Source organism: Lepisosteus oculatus, chromosome 10, assembly GCF_040954835.1.
Source record: "Lepisosteus oculatus isolate fLepOcu1 chromosome 10, fLepOcu1.hap2, whole genome shotgun sequence".
Classification (NCBI taxonomy): domain Eukaryota; kingdom Metazoa; phylum Chordata; class Actinopteri; order Semionotiformes; family Lepisosteidae; genus Lepisosteus; species Lepisosteus oculatus.
This window is the reverse complement of record NC_090705.1, coordinates 13,255,147-13,274,385: the sequence shown is the minus strand read 5'-3', so window position 1 is coordinate 13,274,385 and position 19,239 is coordinate 13,255,147. Positions and strand designations below refer to the sequence as shown.

General features: G+C 35.5%; 1 long non-coding RNA gene across 2 annotated transcripts in view; it reads right to left on the bottom strand.

The window, feature by feature from the left end:
• The window catches only part of LOC107078651 (uncharacterized), a 160,981-nt gene that overhangs the window by 95,425 nt on the left and 46,317 nt on the right, over positions 1–19,239 (bottom strand). For both annotated transcript variants that reach the window (XR_001479604.2, XR_001479603.2), the window contains exon 3: positions 2,191–2,268. This is a non-coding gene — a long non-coding RNA (uncharacterized lncRNA). The remainder of the gene's footprint in view (positions 1–2,190; positions 2,269–19,239) is intronic.

Here is a 19,239-nt window from a genome sequence, read left to right as displayed (position 1 = left end):
AATGGCGACCATACAGTACTTTCACAAAGTTCACAATTTCATGCTTAATTTGGAATCTGTAAAATGTTGCAATACCATTAATTAATTTGTTAACCATTAATTGTCTTAGTAAATTTTGCTACGGAGATTTAATACCTGGTCTAAGAAATTGGGGCTGCATTTCCCCTTTAAATCCAGGTCCTAGCTACCTTATTGTTAAAGACTCCTCTGTAGTGCTTGTAACACTGTGTGTTAACCCGAGTGGTGTAAACACTAGCTCACTGCCTAAATTCCACTCTGGGCTTGCACAATCTGACAAATAAATTGGTCATGTGATAATAATAATTGCTTACACTTATAAAGCGCTTTTCTGGACACTCCACTCAAAGCACTTTACAGGTAATGGGGACTCCCCTCCACCACCACCAATGTGCAGCCCCACCTGGATGATGCGACAGCAGCCATAGTGCGCCAGAATGCTCACCACACATCAGCTATCAGTGGGAAGGAGAGCAGAGTAATGAAGCTAATTTATAGATGGAGATTATTAGAAAGCCATGATTGGTAAGGGCCAATGGGAAATTTGGCCAGGACACCAGGGTTATACCCCTACTCTTTTCAAGAAAAGCCCTGGGATTTTTAATGACCACAGAGAGTCAGGACCTCAGTTTTACATCTCATCTGAAGGACGGCGCCTGTTTACAGTACAGTGTCCCCGTCACTATACTGCGGCATTAGGACCCACATGGACTGCAGGGTGAGCGCCCCCTGCTGGCCCCACTAACACCTCTTCCAGCAACAACCTTAGTTTTTCCCAGGAGGTCTCCCATCCAGGTATTGACCAGGCTCACACCTGCTAAGCTTCAGTGGGTTGCCAGTTGTGAGTTGCAGAGTGATATGGCTGCTAGATATCTCTACCTTCACGTGTTATATTGTGTAGCTTCTGGTGTGTAACAGACACAATGTTTCACCCAAGTGTTTCCTTGACTTCCACAGTTGATAAAGTGGGTCTCCTCTGTAAAGGGCTTTTGGATGTTAAAAAGATAAATAGCCACTGTTTTATTGCTCAGTGAATGAGCATAAAACACTATAAATGGATGGCACCATCTTGCCTAATACCAGATCTAAAGAGTATTTGTGTAAAGGAAGTCCTAATTTTGGTACACTGCAAAAACAAAGCTGCACAGTTTTTGAAAACATTGATAAAGAATCACCAAAACTCTTGGTGCATACCAAGGAGACAGACACCTTCTGTCTGAAACTGCAGGTATATACCAGTTAGTGCATATTTATGACTGGGGTAATTTAACATGATTACCTCCAGGGATGTTAGCTGCAAGACTGACTGAACAATTGAAAGCTATACTCAAGATATACAGTGTATATGGGTATAGCAGGAGTCAATTCTTACAAAACTGGTACTGTACTATTTCTGTAATTAGTGTGACTTCACATATCAACATGATTTATAGTGTTTTCTTTGATGTGATGTGATGGGAAATTCTCAGTCTGAAAGTTTTATTACCATATCAACTCTTATCATCATCAACAAAATGTCTTTTTTTTCTCTAAACAAGGCCTTAGGTTTAGACTTGGGATGGTTGAAATTTGACACTCTTTTAAGCCTTCATTTATAAAAGACCCAGGGTGTCTTGAACATTTTATGTGATCACACAATGTATAATATACAAGAGCAAAACTAAAATCAAGTTATGAAGCACAATTGTGTAACTAGTAATTTAAAAAGTTTTAAATTATCTATATTTACTTAACACTGGAAAATACTGTTTTCAAGCTAATACATACTATATATATTAAATACACATAAATCATTAAGTTTTCAAATACTCCAATCCAAAATTAATAAGTATATAGATAAAAGCTCTTAATGAACTTCTGTGATTTTATTTTTAAGTGGGGAAAAATATTTTTTAGGTCTGTCCCATGACTCTCTGCTGAATGTTTCATTTCCTTCATGTTATGGTAATACCTTTACATATATTAATGAAATTGCACATGCTATTAATATTTTAGCTGCTATTTCAATGAATCACAGCAATCCTGCTGTCTTGAGATTGATTTTATATGGATTTTGTAGTGATCATTCCTATATTGCTGTAGTATTAGTAATATTTTGTTTCATTGGATTAACTAGTGCACCTTGTGTTTGCTAAATTACTACAAAGAATCTACAAGATCCACAAGACTTACCACAAACTAGATGATATAACTGGTTTAGTGGAGATCTAGCAAGTGTCTGACTGTAGACGAGTGTAGTCTTCGGATTACCTAGGGATGGAACAAGGGCAAGAGAATTACTAAGCCTTGTTTCTACACTACTACCGATTTTCTTCACTTCACCGATGCACAATTTCTCTTAGTAGTACACAATGTAATTTGCTTTTAGACATTACTTGTTTTTGTTCATCTTTTAATTGACAAAGCACTTAAAATGAGTACATTTAAACATTAAACATACTCTGAACTGTACTAAATAATTAGAAAAAAATGTTTTTTTAGTAATATCAGGGAATATATTTCCATGTGTAAAATGTTTTGTTTTTTTTGTTGAGCAGGGATTACAATTAAGCAAGGAAATGGTTAAAAGTATTATAGAAACATTTTAAAAAATGTAAGCAAAATGTGCTTGAAGGGCCTTCCAGCTACTACTGCCACCATGTTTCTGTGTCTAGCCAGAAATAACTATCCATAATTTATTACTCTATGTCTAGTCCACAGACACAAGTCAACCTAGCATTTATTATTCATTGAATACAACTCACATGATGAATTCTAAAACAAATTATTTTTCTACCCTTTTTTAGTTTTCTTTCCAATTTTTGATGTGGAAAAATCTTATCCATAAACTGTCTGTTTACTAATACAGAGTATCGCTTAGAGGGAACAAAGACATTGTCCTGAGTTCTGTCTGCAATTTGGTACCACAACAGGAAGCCTGCAGGGTTTAAAAGGATTAATACATCATACCGTCTGCCAGAACACTGCAATACTTTCAATTTAGATACCACAGGTTTTTTAAATATAAATGTTATTATTAATAATTTCTGTTTAAAATAAAGATACATCCTTTTCTTACTGTATGCTGACATATAATTAATCACTGTGAGCAATAACTGTTTTGCACACAGCTAAAAAAGCATAAAACTATAAAGTATGCGACTTTCAAATTTCTTTCTGCTGTTGTGAATTGGCTAAATATTGCCAAGGTCTTTCATATTCTGAATGTTTTTTTCTATTGTGTATTGCTGTTATTGCACCAAGCTGGCATTTAAATGAATTTCCCATGAGAACAAAATGCAGATAAAGCAAATACGTACACTGAAAAGTAAAGTCATTTTTCATGTTTCCAGGCAGCAGTTGTGATCAGCTTTTAAAGGAGCTGGTTCAGAGTGAGAAAGTTATCACATGCACACATACAGGTAGGTACAACAACATTAACATGAAAATGAGCAAAACTAAAATAGAGATAATAAGACCGTGACAACATTTCTTTCCCAGAATGCAACAGACACAAATTCATCCTTTTCTTCAAGCCTAGCTTTGGGCATCATATCAGAAGAGCAATAATTATACAATTAGTTTTTAAGCCCAGTGAGGAAAACTGGGCAGCAAAGTGTCTATTATAAAGCAATTTTTCAATTACACCAGCTCCTATATATGCAAAAAAGAAATTTTACATCACATAGCAAGAAAACAATTTAACAGGAGACAGATATGGATACTAAAATAAACATTACACACAAAAATAGTAAATGAAAATTAAAATGAATGCATAAAAGGTTACAAATCAATCCATTTAGCTTTAAAAAGAAGTGTGTATGGCAAAGAACAGCACAGTACATAATATGTACAGCATATTAGTTTGTGACTTAAAGTAATAAGAAAAGTTGCATATTAATTGCAATTAAAATCTTTTAGATTATAGTTTAAAATAAAATCTGAGTACTTTACTGAGTATTTTATATCTCCTGTAAAAAGTTCCCATTATCCCTTTTTCCAAACTCTGCAAGATATGTGAATACAACTGTGAGAAACAAGTAATACTTATCCTAACCACATACTTCTAGAATATTAAGGAAAGAAACTGTGACACAAATATTTTTAGTATAATTGGCATTAAGTTCCACAATTAAGATTACCCATTCTACCCTCCTACATATTTTTTTCTCACTCTTAGTAGTATATCAATGATATACAATTGTACATCGTAAAAATTAAACCTATTAACAGCATGTCTGAAACTAAGCCCGAAATGTGATCAAGCAGTGTAAATGACAATGTAACAGTAACATAGTTGTATATTTTTTTAGATAACAATACTAAATTGTAAATTGCAGTATATAATGGATACAATAAATAAGGGCACACACACAGGAATTCATAAAATTTGAAAAATGACCCAACTTCTTAAAAAAACAACAGCAGATTTAACCTGTTTCTGTAGTAACAGAGACAGAAAAGGCTGGGGATTTTCAGTCATCTTGCTCGTAAGATAGTTATGGACTTCTTCATAGAGAATGAGTGACAATCTCATTTATGTCCATTCTGAACTCTGCAGCAACTTTCAATTTTTCTCATATTGCTAAGCACAAAGCATGCCTTACCGAGCCAGTAGAGAAATATTTCAGCAGAGCTAGAGGCTCTTTCCTATGGGTATGTAAGCTAAAAAGAGCACAGGAACTTGGAGTGAATTTACTGATCTCTCTTGAAGCCTGGGAAAAAAGTCCTTGGGAGCATGCCTATAGCTGACAAGCATGTCTGTTCCCATCACCAAAGGGATGTATTACCTTATGTAACTCCCTGTGGCAGTTAATCTGTGGCCTGAAAGATATATTAAAAGGAGCACAGGAATTAAATTTTAAAGACAAATGTCTCCTTCAGTTTCCAAGAAAAAATGCTGGTTTCTGTATTTAGCTCCCTTTAAACGATCCATTGTATCCACTCTATTGTCAGTGGGTATACAGTACAACAAAGATGATACACTCACTTCTAAATTTGTCAGACTTGTGAGTTAGTGCAATTAGCAAGTTACCTTACCACTCTGAGAATGAAAAACATAATGTGAGACAATTTAAGAGTTATAAAACAAAGAAGTTAAGAGATAAGCAATTCTACTACTTAAGGTAAGAGTGGAAAATAGGCAGGCTCTGGAAGCAGAAGAATGGAGACAGGGGAAAAATGGAGAGGGGATCAGATGGAAGAGCAGAAACAGAGAGAGGGCATGGGGTTGTAAGGATGTAAGACACGAAAGTGTGGCAATAGCAGTTTGGCTGGTACAGCAAGGTACAATGGTGATAAATGTGTGTAGTTAAATGAGCCATAAGAGGTAACTGGAGTAAAGGACTAACAGGAAGAATGTGAGGAAAAGACAAGGCAACCCACAGAATTTGGGATGAGTGAGTGTATAGCCAGCCAAGAGGGAGTTTTTGTAGTCTATACTGGAGAATACCAAGGTCTAAGAGTTGTGTATTCCAATCCCTCTTCTTTTACTGCACACATTTATCACCCTTGTACCACTGTCTCATCCACTCTGCTATAACCCGTCTTTAGTATAGTTAATTACTTTAAAAGGGTCAGATTCTGCAATTTAGGAAAGAAGAGGGGTTAAGAGTCACCCTGAAGCTCTTGTCAAACAAGGAGGTGGATAGGGTGATGATGGAGTCAACAGGAAAAGAGATGAAGAAGGGGAAAAAGAAGCGAGAAAAAAAAAGGTCAGGCTTTGAGAGGCGGCATTTTAGCCGGAGGAAGTGCCTGCAGAAAGAAATGTCTGAGAGACAAGGCAGAGTAACAAGAAGGGGCATGAGTATCAAAAGGAGGAATGGAGAGGACGATTCAAACATCATCAGTGTGAACGCAATACAAGAAGGTATGGGAAGAGATGGAACAGTTGAGAGCAAACACATAAATGAACCTTGAGGGACACCATAATATAAAGCTGGAATTTTTCTTTTTAGATTTAATTGTTTAATGTTCTACTAGGCAAAACACTACCAAGGGTGCTACTGTTGATGGCCTCATCTGATTTGTAACTGTTCTTATGGTCTTTAAAATTAAAAAACAACTCAAAATCATGCTATATCTGCACATCACACACACAGCAATGCCAAAAGGTACAATGAAAGCAATTAATGTGCATTTTGCTTTATACTGTGTATGTCTTCTATTTTTAAATTAAAAACAGTTCTCTGCCTATCAAACATCTATCATTTTGGATTCCTCATTTTCACTATAACGGTATAGTGAACAAATTCTGCTTTTGTTATATTCTATCATGGGTACACAGTGTTATATCCAGCTAATACTGTATTCAAGTTCATATGTAAGTTATACATTACTAAACATGTAATGTGTGAAGGGAAAGTGAAGTGAATCAGTGAGGTATGGCAGTCATGACTATGTGTAACAGATGCAGAGTCCCTAGAGTTTAGCACTTCACATTGTATTAAACTTCACAGTTTACTTCTCCCCATAGAGTTTAATACTTTAATATTTGATGCTGAAATTGGGAAGAAAACTGGCTTATTGTAATACTGAAAACTATACCACAGAAATAAGTGTAAAGTCAGAGACTCAGATTTGCAAATGTGTGCATATTTCATGTTTTAGTATGTGATGTTCTGCTCAATTCATTGAAAAAGTGAATCACAAATTATTTTTTTGTCCTGTATCATAAAAATGGGACCAGAACTAAGCAGTAGATGAAACACAGTCCATATGCAAAGCTGTATCTTCTCTTGAGAAGGAAAGCTTACAAGTCTGTCAATGTTTGCTCTCTGGGTGTCTTTTCCTGGCTTCATTTCTCTTGAAAATGTGCAGCTTTTTGCTGTGTGGATCATCACCCATCCATTCTTCTCTGTGTTATCAATGTGCTACTGACATAATACAATAGTACTTTTCATATTGTGATCCTTTAACTTAAACTTAAAACATGCAATACTGCAACACGACCAATATTTAAATGGACTATATTATTGATTACTTCCATAAACCAGAAATCATATACATTTTGATAAAGTTTGCAAACACTTGCAAATCATATAGTCAAAAGTTCTTCTGCAAGATTTCTCTTTCATTCACACATTTTGAACCACTTCAAGGGTGAGATCAATTCAATGGCATGAATGGCCTAAGTCCCATTACACTTAAATCATTGGGATTTGTTGAAAGCATAAAGCAATAGTCAATAAATCAATGTCAAAATGTAAGGATCTAAACACATAATAAATGCTTTATAAGGTTTCCCAAGAACAGACAATTGAGTTCATGGATGTGTCTGAGTTTAGTAGGCAGCCTAATCATAGCAGATAAATTTGACCTCCAAGTTGAATTATAAAAATATGACTCTCTGTACATGCCTGAGTACAGTTAAAAATAAGGTTCAACCACTGATAGGTTTGTGTACACCTAACATTCTTCATTTCTTTTACATCTGCAGGTACGTTTTGAAGGCAGTTAAAAGGCCTTATTGATTTGGAAGCTCCTGTTAACTTTCTCAAGTCGGGTGTTTACAATTTTCTGTTGACACATCCCTTCCCCTTGAATGAAGCAAATGTAAAAGTAAACCTTCTTAAGCCAATTAGGGACGGGATTCAATGCACCATGGAGATACATTGGGCAAGTGAACTATGAGACCAGAAGAACTAATTTAATCTATGGGCTTCACAGCTTCTAGAAATAATGACTTTCAGCAACTCTGACCTGGACTGCATGGAGACCTTTTTCCCTGTAGAGAAAGGTGAGTGCCCCTATCAGTAGAGAAAAAACTCAAGAGTCCCCATGCTATTCTGCTAAATATTGAATTTAGCTGATCATTTAACCCTTTCTGCCATTAGTGTCCCTGGTGATCTCTAGGTTAAAGATTGCTCCAACAATATTTTACAGTAACGAGTCCTCTTATGGAAACTGCATTGCTTAAGCCTCTTTGAAACCAGGTGCATTTAAACAAACAAACAGACTAAGGTATATGGAGTTGCATGATGAATACGTGCAACAGGTATTAGTGTGAAATTAGACCATTATGGATCAGTTCCCCAGCTCTGTCAAGCATGGTACCACTCTTCTGGTATAGATTTATGGTGCTTTCTGAGCTGTTTGCATCAGCCACTAGAAGGTGTGCCCGTGGTGGTATATCAAACTTTAAACACTGTTATTGCTGCATATACTCCTTAGATAACATGATGTTCATTAGTGAGACTGATGCCAATCTGTCACTAGTGTGCTGAAAAAGTTAGAGAGGGAAGCCTGAAAAAGGGCTCAGTGCAAAATGTAAACATTTATGTAGACTGAACTAAATGAGATGGCAAACTCAGTTTATACTGTGAGAAAACAACCACTTAAAGGAATCTCAGGCTTTAGGCAAAAATACTAAGGCTGATCTGCTCACTACAGCTAAGCACCTTTGTCCAAAATATCATCCAAATATGTATTTAGTACATGAAAGATCTTACAAAATCTTTTTAATTTTAAAGTTATTGCTTTCTATCATTTTAGGGACACTTTGGTGAAACAACCATCCATCCATTTTCTAATCACTTTACCCAATACACAATTTAAGGGGCAGTACGGTGGCTCTGTGGCTAAGGATCTGCGCCTGTGGCTGGAAGGTTGCCGGTTCATATCCTGCAGCCGGCAGAGGAATCCTACTCCATTGGGCCCCTGAGCAAGGCCCTTAACCCCAACTGTCAGCTGTACAGTGGTTGACCCTGCGCTCTGACCCCAAGCTTCTCCATGTCTGTGTCTCATGGAGAGCAAGCTGGGGTATGGGAAAAAATGAATTCCTAATGCAAGAAATTGTATATGACCAATAAAGTGATCTTTTATCTCTCTCTCTCTCAATACAGGGACATGGTGAGGCCTGAGCCTGTTCCAGCAAGCAATGGGTGCAAGGCAAGATACACCCTGGACCAGACAAGTCCATCGCAGGGCACACACACACTCAGACAAGTACACTCTCACACCAGGGCACATTTTCCCATAAGCCAGTTAACCCACTAGTGTGTCTTTGAACTGTGGGAGGAAACCAGAGCACCTGGAGGAAACCCATGTGAACACAAGGAGTACATACAGTACAAACTCCACGTAGATAGCAATGTCCCTTAATTTTGTTCATATGGCGCGAGCAATAAGAAAAAATATTCTTAATAAAAGTTCTTTGATACATCTTCACTTTAATAAATATTTATATATTTTATCTACTGTGAGGAATCAGGACTTATAGAACATATGATATTCAGAAAATGTGGTTTTACAACTGGGCATATATCTCATATGTAATCTCCTATAATGACTAAATCATTGCCCTGCATATTATCAAAAGACTATGCAATACTCAAATGTAACACGCTATCCAATATTGTTAAAAATGAAAAAAAACAACATGGTATTTTTATAAGATGCCTATGGCTAAAAATGGCTAAAAGTGTTCCTTCTACAAGCAATATTTATTGCATCCAATCTGTGTAGCACAACATTTCTATTTTGAATTCTGTTTTGTTTTTAAATTAATATGTCAGAATTCAAAAGCCTAGTGTGCATATATAATGTGACCAATAGGTGAAAAAAAACCAGTGAATAACCCATTCATGGCCCTAAATAAAAGAAAATTAACACTGATCTTACCAACCTCCCCAGAGTTAAATTTGAGATTATTTCCATTTTCTTTGGCATGTTACCTGGAAAATAAGTTCTACTACTGTCGCGTACTTGAGGTGATTTATCCTCTGTAATGGATCTTTAAAAAGTAAGAAAGTACAGCAAGAAGGCTTGCTGTAGTATAGTTTATGTTCCCATTAAAAATTAACTGGACCTCTTTCATTGAGTCAGATATTATATACAGTAGGGAGCATAAAATATGGTAGTAATGTCAGAAAACTACCCTTCTGCTGCTGAATATTGCTTATTTATCCTTCATTTGGAATTGATTTGTGTACTTATGTAAGAGTCATATAGTCTCGTGAGGAATAAGTCTAGCTTTTGTTATTTGACTTATATAAAACAAAAAAAACAATGCATCCTGAGGCAAATAACATCCAAAAGAGAACTGTAAATAAGTTCATACACCATGTTAGGACAATATTTCTCTCCTGGCATATCATGAATATTTAAACCCTTCATAACATCAGGCATTATTTCAAATAAAATAAAATGGCACAATATTTTCATTGTTCTAACTACTTAAAATCTTTAAAGTTACTGTTAAAATCAACCCAATGCACTTCTTTAAAATCAACAGTTTAACAGACAAGTGTAAACAAAAGGGAATGTATTTAAGACTGAGAATTGGAGGCATGTGTTCTTCCAAAGTCAGAGCTGCACGGTTTTACATACAGTCCTATTTCGTTTTAGCTTCATAATCCAATAATCAAGTCGCAGTCTTGATTTAATCTGCAGTTTTAACTAGTAAATTATAAATCTATTACAAATTACAAATATGAGAGTTGTTTAAAGATTTTTAAAATGTATAGTTAAATATTCTTATGTATCCTGAAACTATATTCAGGAGCACAAAATAATGAAAAAGATCAATTCAATCACATTAATAGTTTTATTAAGGGTTCAATTAAACAACACAATTGATTGAGTAAAATTTGAATTGAGTAAAAACCAGCAGACAATGGGACAACCAGAACCAGAATTATGAAGGCTAGTGTTAAGACAATGCCTTAGACTTTACAATTTAGTTTCTGTAGATTGGAAGAAAATTTTCCCTATATTACGTTTCTTCTATTGATCCCCATAAGTAATAACAAAGTTAATAATTGTCACACTAATTCATCATTAAGTTAATGTACATGTATGAAACCTAACAACAAAATGCTCCTGAGCAAAAAAGAATCAGGTTCTTCAAAATTTAGGTGAGCTGAAACTAAGGCATTGCTATGACATCATAGAATAATTACCAGCAACATCTGGTAAGCATTCTGCGTTGCTTACAGCTGCATCCACTTCAGGTATACTCCAGCAAGGGGAATGGCATTGACTGGAAGCCTCATTCAATGCTGTACAATATAAATTCCCTTTTGGGCTACTGAATGTTTTTCTATAATGTGCAAGCCAAGAGTGCAATTTAGCCAGGCCATCCCTATTCTTATGATCAGTGACATTAGCCACTTAAGATCATTAATGACCTTGCAGTCAGTATCTCAGGGAGGACAGCACCTTCTATAGCACAGTGTTCCCCATCATCATATTAGGGTATAAGGTGTTTGGAAATTCAGGTCCAGAGGGGAGAGCCACCTTCTGGTACACTGGTACTGTCTTTCAGATAACACTTTAAATTAAGGTCCTGACCTTGGCCATTATCTGGTCATTAAAAATTCCATAACACTACCTTCAAGAGCAGAGCCATTAATTTGACATGCTGTCTAAATTCCAATTGGGGATTGCACAATCTTACCTTCCTGAATTTTTGCCTTATAATATTAATTATGCGATTTCTCACTTCTCTACCTGATCTGCCGTTGGCACATAAAGACTAACACTCATTACCCAGGTGGGTGCTGCACTTCAGTGGAAGATGAAATGGGTCCCATCCTATGTATGAAGAAGTAGTAATCTGGTGCCATCTAAGCAAGCTTACATACAAGCATGGAATTATTACTATCCAGTGACTTATGTTCAATTATATTGTGACTACCGGACAATTATGGGAAAATTGTAAATAAAATATGTAGCATGTGAACTTTTTTACTTGCTGTTCTCTACAAATATCTTTATTTCAGAGCCAAATATTTAAACCACAGACTCATCTCAGGAAGTGTAAGCCCTGGCTTAAACTTGGCTCTCAGCATCATCTTTCCAGCACAGCTGTCACACCCTTGAATCCCAGGGAGATGGCCTGTTGTGGATTCACAGGCTAACCTCTCCACACCTCTGTCTGCACATTATACTGAAAGGCTACACCCAGCAATCTTTGGTACAAACTAGATAAACTGACTAAATTCCACTTACACTGCCAATCCTAACAGTTAAAAATAGATGGCTCGGTTTATTTTTAACTTTCCCTTTTTTTGCTCAGAACAAAGTTAGAAAACAAAAATTACATTATGCTTAAAAGTTCATGTCTACAGCCTGTGGCACTTACCAGAAAAGATCAGTTTGCATAAAGCTTATTGTGAAGGGTGGGTGAGCCCTGTAAAAGGTTCACTATAGGCAAACGGTTGACAGTATTACAAAGTTTTAAAAATTACATTAACTTGGGTTTTTACTAAGGTTATTGATTTGAGATTTTTTATTTTGTATTGACTCTTCATGAATGTGCTAAGTTTTTAAAATATCTTCATAGCAAACTCCAGGTCATTTCATGGCAAAAAATTGGTTAAAGGGGAATTTTGTCTGTAAAATAAGAAATATCAGACTTTTCCTGCAATAATAGGGAAATAATACATGCTACCTGCTACATAGGTTTAAAAGTCAGAAATATCAATAATGCCCTATAGGGGTAGATCACGGCTTACAAAAGGAGATGCTTGCATTTTGTATGCTTTTATACAGTATACATATGACACATGAAATGAAGACCTTGTATGTGATAAAGAGGCACAGAAACATTTTTCATGGACTATGCTGTTTGTAAATGTTAAGAAATAACAAGTAAAAAGATCCAGAAAGTATATATTTAATTAAAGTATATATTTATTTTTCATATAATAGGATGTTTTCAGGCTGAAACATCATTCTTGATGGGACATTTGACAATAACAGACACTCGATTAGTCCATTAAACCAAGAGTTTACTTTACTAGGAAAAGAAAGATTTCTAAAGAAAGTTTTCTTTAGAGCGCTAAACTCCAAGGCCGCTCTAGTGCAGTCACAAAATTGATGCAAGACAAATGAAAGATTTATTCAGCTGTTGATAGGCTTGCCACCCCCTATTTGTTCCCCGAGACCATTTTATTTATTACCCACTTGTCAAAGTTACATTTCACTGAAAGCGGAGCATGAGGTAAGGCTGGCAAAATGCAATAGAGTGCTGGAAAAAATGTTATTCGAAACAGAAGGCAAAATAGTTAAGAGGGGCTATAAACCCAAATAGTTGCAATGCAGGTTCCCTCACAACCTAAAAGAAGTGTCCAATTATTTGGAAAATAAACATATTTGTGAAGTCAATCGCACAGTCACATTTAGGTAGACTTCCTGGTATATATTTAACATGCAGTGAAGACTGTCTCGGGTTTTTCACCTTCCTTTCAACAGTGTATCCTTTCAAACACCAGAACAATAAAAGGAAGGGCAATAAAAATCAACAGGAGTTGTGTAAGAGCTCATTGAAGAGAATACCTTCCTGTGCAAATGGGGAGACAGCAGTTTCAAGAGACCAAGAAGCATAGCCTGGATATTTGGTCAAACACAAACAAAGATTGGCTAAAGAATGAAAGGCCAAGAAAGAAGGTCAATGTTTGAGCAGTGAAACAATTAACAGACCCACCACCCTCCTCAGGTTGTTATTTTAAGATGTCTGGATATCATCCCCCCCTCCAACTCTGTATTTGCTAAAGAACAGATCTCATGAACAATCATCAGTCACTGGCAGGATATGCTGAGCAGACCAAGTGCTGTTTGATTTGCTTTTTCAGTTGCAAGGTCATGTCCAAACACACAGCCACAAAGCCATGGGTGGAGACCAAACAACTCAGCCAGTCATAGTTTAAACTTGTTTCTTCATAGGCCATTAAACGGCATTTCTTCAAGGTAACGAGAAAAGGTGTAGAGTACTTAGGAGAGCTAAAATTCTGTAATGGCCATTTTAGCATTTAAATGCTTCTCAGTTTACTTAGAAAAACATGTCAAACCTGTAAAAATATTTCACACTTTTAAAATTGTTTGAAACAACTTTCAAATTTGCTCTAGGTGAAAACAGATGTGCTGTTCTGTATTTTATTTTAAAACAAGAAAGTCTTTTGGTGTAAGACTTTATAAGAGCAAATTTCCACCTCTAAGGATATGTTTAAAGCAATGTTAAACTGCTGTAGGAAAGATTGTTTGATAAATAAATAAAATACTATTTATTCTTAAAGAATGTAAGTCCTATTTTGAATTTCACCTCAGCAAGGATCATTATAGTATACAAAATGCAGACTACGTATTGTTACTAAGAATCAGAAATTATTAGGTTCATGGGTTGTCAAAATCTTGAACAATCCATCAGCCATGTTAGAAAATAAAGTTTGCAAACTTTTGAAGTCCATCTAGCTGGTTTGTTTTAAACAGCTAATTGATTGTAGGATCTCATATTGACATTACTTGAAAGAAGTACTGTAAATAGTATCAACTTTGACAACATGGCTAGTTCCAGATTCCAGCAACATGTTTTTCTTTTTTGTGTGTGCAAATTTTCCTACGATAGAATTCTTTATATGGAAGCTCACATACTAAAATAATGACCATAAATTAGTAAGGGTGTAACTTTCAATTTGCAGGCAGGTCAAATTATGTTTTAAATCTGTGTTTACAATTTTTAAAGACTACACAATGAAGATTCCAGCTTAAAAAATATGCTTTCTAAACATTTTTGCAAAATAGAAAACCATGTTTTAAAATGTGACCATTTTGAGAGGCAAACATCTCTTGCACTTCACCAAAACTAAACACCCTTTCCCAGGGTTCACTCAGAGGCTGGGTTTTTGTTTTCTCTATGGACTGTGGAATGTTCCATCTCAGGAAAGGGGAAAAGTGCAGGAGAATTTCCTGGATACTGCTGCTGGTGTAAGAGGCATGTCAAACTGAAGCAGGGACCATGTGGTTTTTGGTTGGGTGATTGGGAAGCCACACAAACCATAGCCTTGTGTTGCAAGCACATGCTTTTCCAAACATACCATTTTATTTATATCCACAAGCTAGAAGTAAGGGATGTCACTTGGTCAAAGTTCTTAAAAATACTTTCCATGCTAATAATAAATGAATGCCACGCTGAGCTCTTTTTTCCCCTTTTCTCTGGTTAAACTTGCTAATTCCACATTTTTCAAGGTTAATAGCTCTGACATCCAGGCAAGCTTAACAGTCCTATAAAGCAGTGACTCTTTAGTCCTTTACTATCTTTGTTATAGAATCCTTAATGCTATCTTTTTTACAGACAGAGTGCACAGCACTCATTTTGGGGACTTAAAACATAATATTATTTAGGATTTTAATTTATAGTGAGAGTGAGCCAGTATTTTAGCAACTTATATAACTATTTCTACAACTTTCAAAATTATACAATTAAATTAACATCAGGTCTCACTCATGCAAAACTTTAGTATTTAATAGAATGATGATCTGTTCAAACCTTTACAATCTACTAGTTAGAGGAATTATACGTCTAGATTTCAAATTTAAGATGAATTGAGTCTTACAGACATTTTTATTTTACTTTATCCTTAAATATTTTATTGTTGTTATTAACAGAAATGTGAAGATAAATGTTAACAGTAAATTCAGGTCAATTAACATTGCAGCTAAACTAAGAATATTTCCTGAAGTGCTGGAATAAATTCAGAAGCCAAGTCACACATGGAAAACTCTAAATCAGGGCTGGTCTGTTTTCCATTAAACACAACTTCTGATTTATGTTTCTTTAAGGGGAGTGTAGATTTCCATGTCATACTTGCTGATCTTGCAGTGATGTTATATTTTCAAATACCAACAGGGAGGTTCCTGTTGTTAACATATGGAACAGGGCAAGTCCGAAAGCAAACTTCTCCAATGTTATATAAGAAACCAATTTTTCTGCTTTGTGATGCAGAGGGGCTAAGAGTTTTTACTGCATACAAATGGAGTTGGAAATTCTCATGATATTTTTCAGCGTCAGGAGTACATTCTTTTAAAATATTTTAAACACTGCATCCTATATACACCCTATCCATGCTTAGGTTTGAAACAGCATAGGACATCAGTTCAAGGCTTCCAGTTTCACAATTGCTCATTATTTAGATTACGTTAGATTAGTTAATTATAATTCATTGTAAAAGACTTACAGAGCACCACAATATTGAATTTCAGCATCTTTTCAAATGTGGTCGTTAGTAAATGTAACATGTAGATATTACTTGTTCTGATAACGGAGAATAAAATAACAGTGGAAAGCATCAGATAAGGCCCACACAATGAAAATAAAAAGTACTACAATGAATGTTAAAACCATATAAGAACCGCCAGATGTCACAAATAAGTTGGTTACTAACTTGTAGTGTTGTATAAAAGTATTTTACTGAAACTTACCTTCTACTGCCAAACAAGTGACATTACAGTCGCTTACCTACAATTTATATTTATATTACATTTTACATATAATACTTTATTTCTGAAGCTTTTATCCACAACAACCTACATCTGTACTCATTTATACAGCTGAAGCAATACAAGCACAGTACCTTGCTCAAGGACACCGCAGTAGCCGATCTGGGATTTTAACCCACAACCTTGTAGTTACAAGTCCAGAACTCTAACCACTACTCCACACTTCTATCCCACAACCTTTAAATTGTCACCAGTGGGTTTCTGCTCCTAAGCAAGATGTCTATATCCAATACTTTTGGCAAACAAGCCATTTCAAAGCATTTATAAACTTCTGGCCTGTCAACTTGGCTCCGTTCATCAAATTTTCAAACTCATCAAACACACCGCACTCTGTTCACTTAACCTCAATTTTGCCAAGCAGATCTCTTTGCTTATCCGTCAAGCTTTCAATGGCGATCAAGATAAAGTTTTTAAAGTTCTGGGACTTTAAAGGCCAGTCTAGGCCAGTTAAATTTACAGGAGATACTACACATTAGTCATTAGAGGAGACGGCTCAGTTGGCTCAGAACTTAAAAATAACATTTTTAGAAGATTAAGAATGTGTTATAAAAACAATACCACTACTTATAGTTGGAAGACACAATATGACAGGAAAATCACATAACCTAAAAATAGGGATCTGTAAAGACAGGCAGGTAAATGCGAAGGGAACTCAACTGTATTTTTGCAAGTAATAAAAGTGTGGCATATCTTATTAACAGCGGGATCCTGACCAACAATTTCACACTTGGACAAACTGATGTATAAGAAAGTAACACTCCTTGCTCCAGGGTGGTATATTAAGTCACTCACTGAGCTGAGATTTTGAAAGCAAGAACTCCAGGCTTCCAATCTACATTAATAAGCACCAGACCTAGGAAGAGAGTTTTGCCCTTAGTTTGCACATTGAATACTGCTGGCAGCTTTTCCTTGTGTGACAATTACTCCCAATTCCCACCATTTCTGCATGACCCATGAATATCAGCACAAGAAGACGCTCAGTAAAGTATCTTTCAAACCCTTTTCTTTCCCCACAGTCATTAGTTCTTACTTTATATAGCTCCTTGAGAGGTATGTTTATCCAAAACATTTAATTTGCGATTGCATGCTAACTGAGCACCACTAAATTGAAACATAAAAAGGAAATTGCAAATTATACCATCCCAGCATATTATTACTTCTGAAAGGAAATTTCAGTCATTGGATCAACCCAAACAGCAAACTGTGGAAAGGTTACGTCCTGTGCTGCCTTGGTCTGAATTAGACTAGACATAATTTGGGCACTTCTAAGTAATTTGGCATTCAGATTATTTGTACAAATCAAAATATTTAATCTGCTAATAACTAAAATTCGATATTTTTAATTAAAGAATTTCAAATAATTTTAAGCATTTAATACTGTATTATATACATTTTATTAACCACAAACTGTACAATCAAAACTAGTAACCTAGTTTTTTGAATAAACAGTCAAACAGAATTTGTTTAGGGTGTGGGGGGAGTGGGGATTTAGGGCCAGAAATTTTAGAGTATTTGTAACTTGGAAACTCCATACATTTATGATGTATTGTGCCCCTTAAACAAATCAATAAAAAGATTTAGACTAAACACCCAGACAGATTTTACTAAATCAAATTTAAATGACCAAACACACTTTTCCTATGACAACATATATGTATGTGTATATGTATACATATATGTAGCTTCACTCCAGTCAAACTATTTCAAAATGCTATTGTATTGCATTATTCATTTAAGGCATAATAACATTTAAGGTACAAATCCAGCTGTACAACTGGAATATAGGCACTGTTCGTTTTGATCAACAAAACACATTTTAAAAGGAAAGATTATGTCGTGCAAACTGCAGAAAAAAAAGTATTTCTTAAAAAAGCCAGCCCAAATAGTTCAAGAGTTTACCCAGTGAAAACCAAGAGTTCAGGATGAACTCCACCTCCTGGAAATTAAGTCCAAATGTAAGCTATACCTCTTTCTGCGTTCTGAAGTCACTAGCTGAACTGGTCAAACACAATTTGGAAGGAAAAGTCACCTGAAAAACCCTCCTGTTTGATTACAGCAGTAGCTGCTCAAGCTGAATCAGTGCCAGGAAAGGCTGAGTGACCTCAGCAGTAGAAGGATCCACTGTCCAGTTTATTTCAGCATCACTCCTACCACAGGTTCATGTAACCTGACACCATGGGACCAGAGGAAATATCTACAGTGTACTGAACCATACAAAACCTTCATCGAATCAGCAAAATTAAAATGTTTGTTTTTTCCTACCATGGCAGTACAACTATGGAAACTAAGAAGGTCAGGATAAAAGTGTAGCATGTTTTAGTGTTATTACTATATTTCTCTATATTTATTTTGAATTAACCCTAAAATACTGAAAATCCCATAGCTCTTTCTCAAGAAGGTACAACTTTTATTAATTTCTCAAGAAACTAAGAATCTCTCCAAACTTCCAAAACCCACAATTCTAATAAGAAAATATATGTGGAGATGCAATTAAAAAATAAATACACTCATGCTGATCAATTAAGGCTATTCTAATTTCCAACCACCAGAAAACCAGCATGAATTCCAACCTTAATAAATCACCTACAGTTTAAGATCTGTGCAGTATGTTTAAACTAGTGCACTACTTAACTGGTCCATTTTACCCATCTTCCTTATGGCTTCAGATTTTGTTGATTAAAGGTGCCTTATTTTTGTATTTGAACCTTGAAGGACCATCATTTACAACATAAGAACATATAAAAAGTTCAAAGTTGCCAGTTGCTAATTGATCCAAAAAATATCAGCTGTTGTTGTTGACAGAATTCTAATACTGTAGGTTAGTTAAGCAAGACCCACCTTTTCTAATATCATGCTGACAATCACTAGGAATCATATTAGCATACAGATGATCTTAGTCCAAGGTCATTTAGATCTAAAAAATGAATGTAAAAGACAGTCCTACATGAATTTGTGATGGTTTTG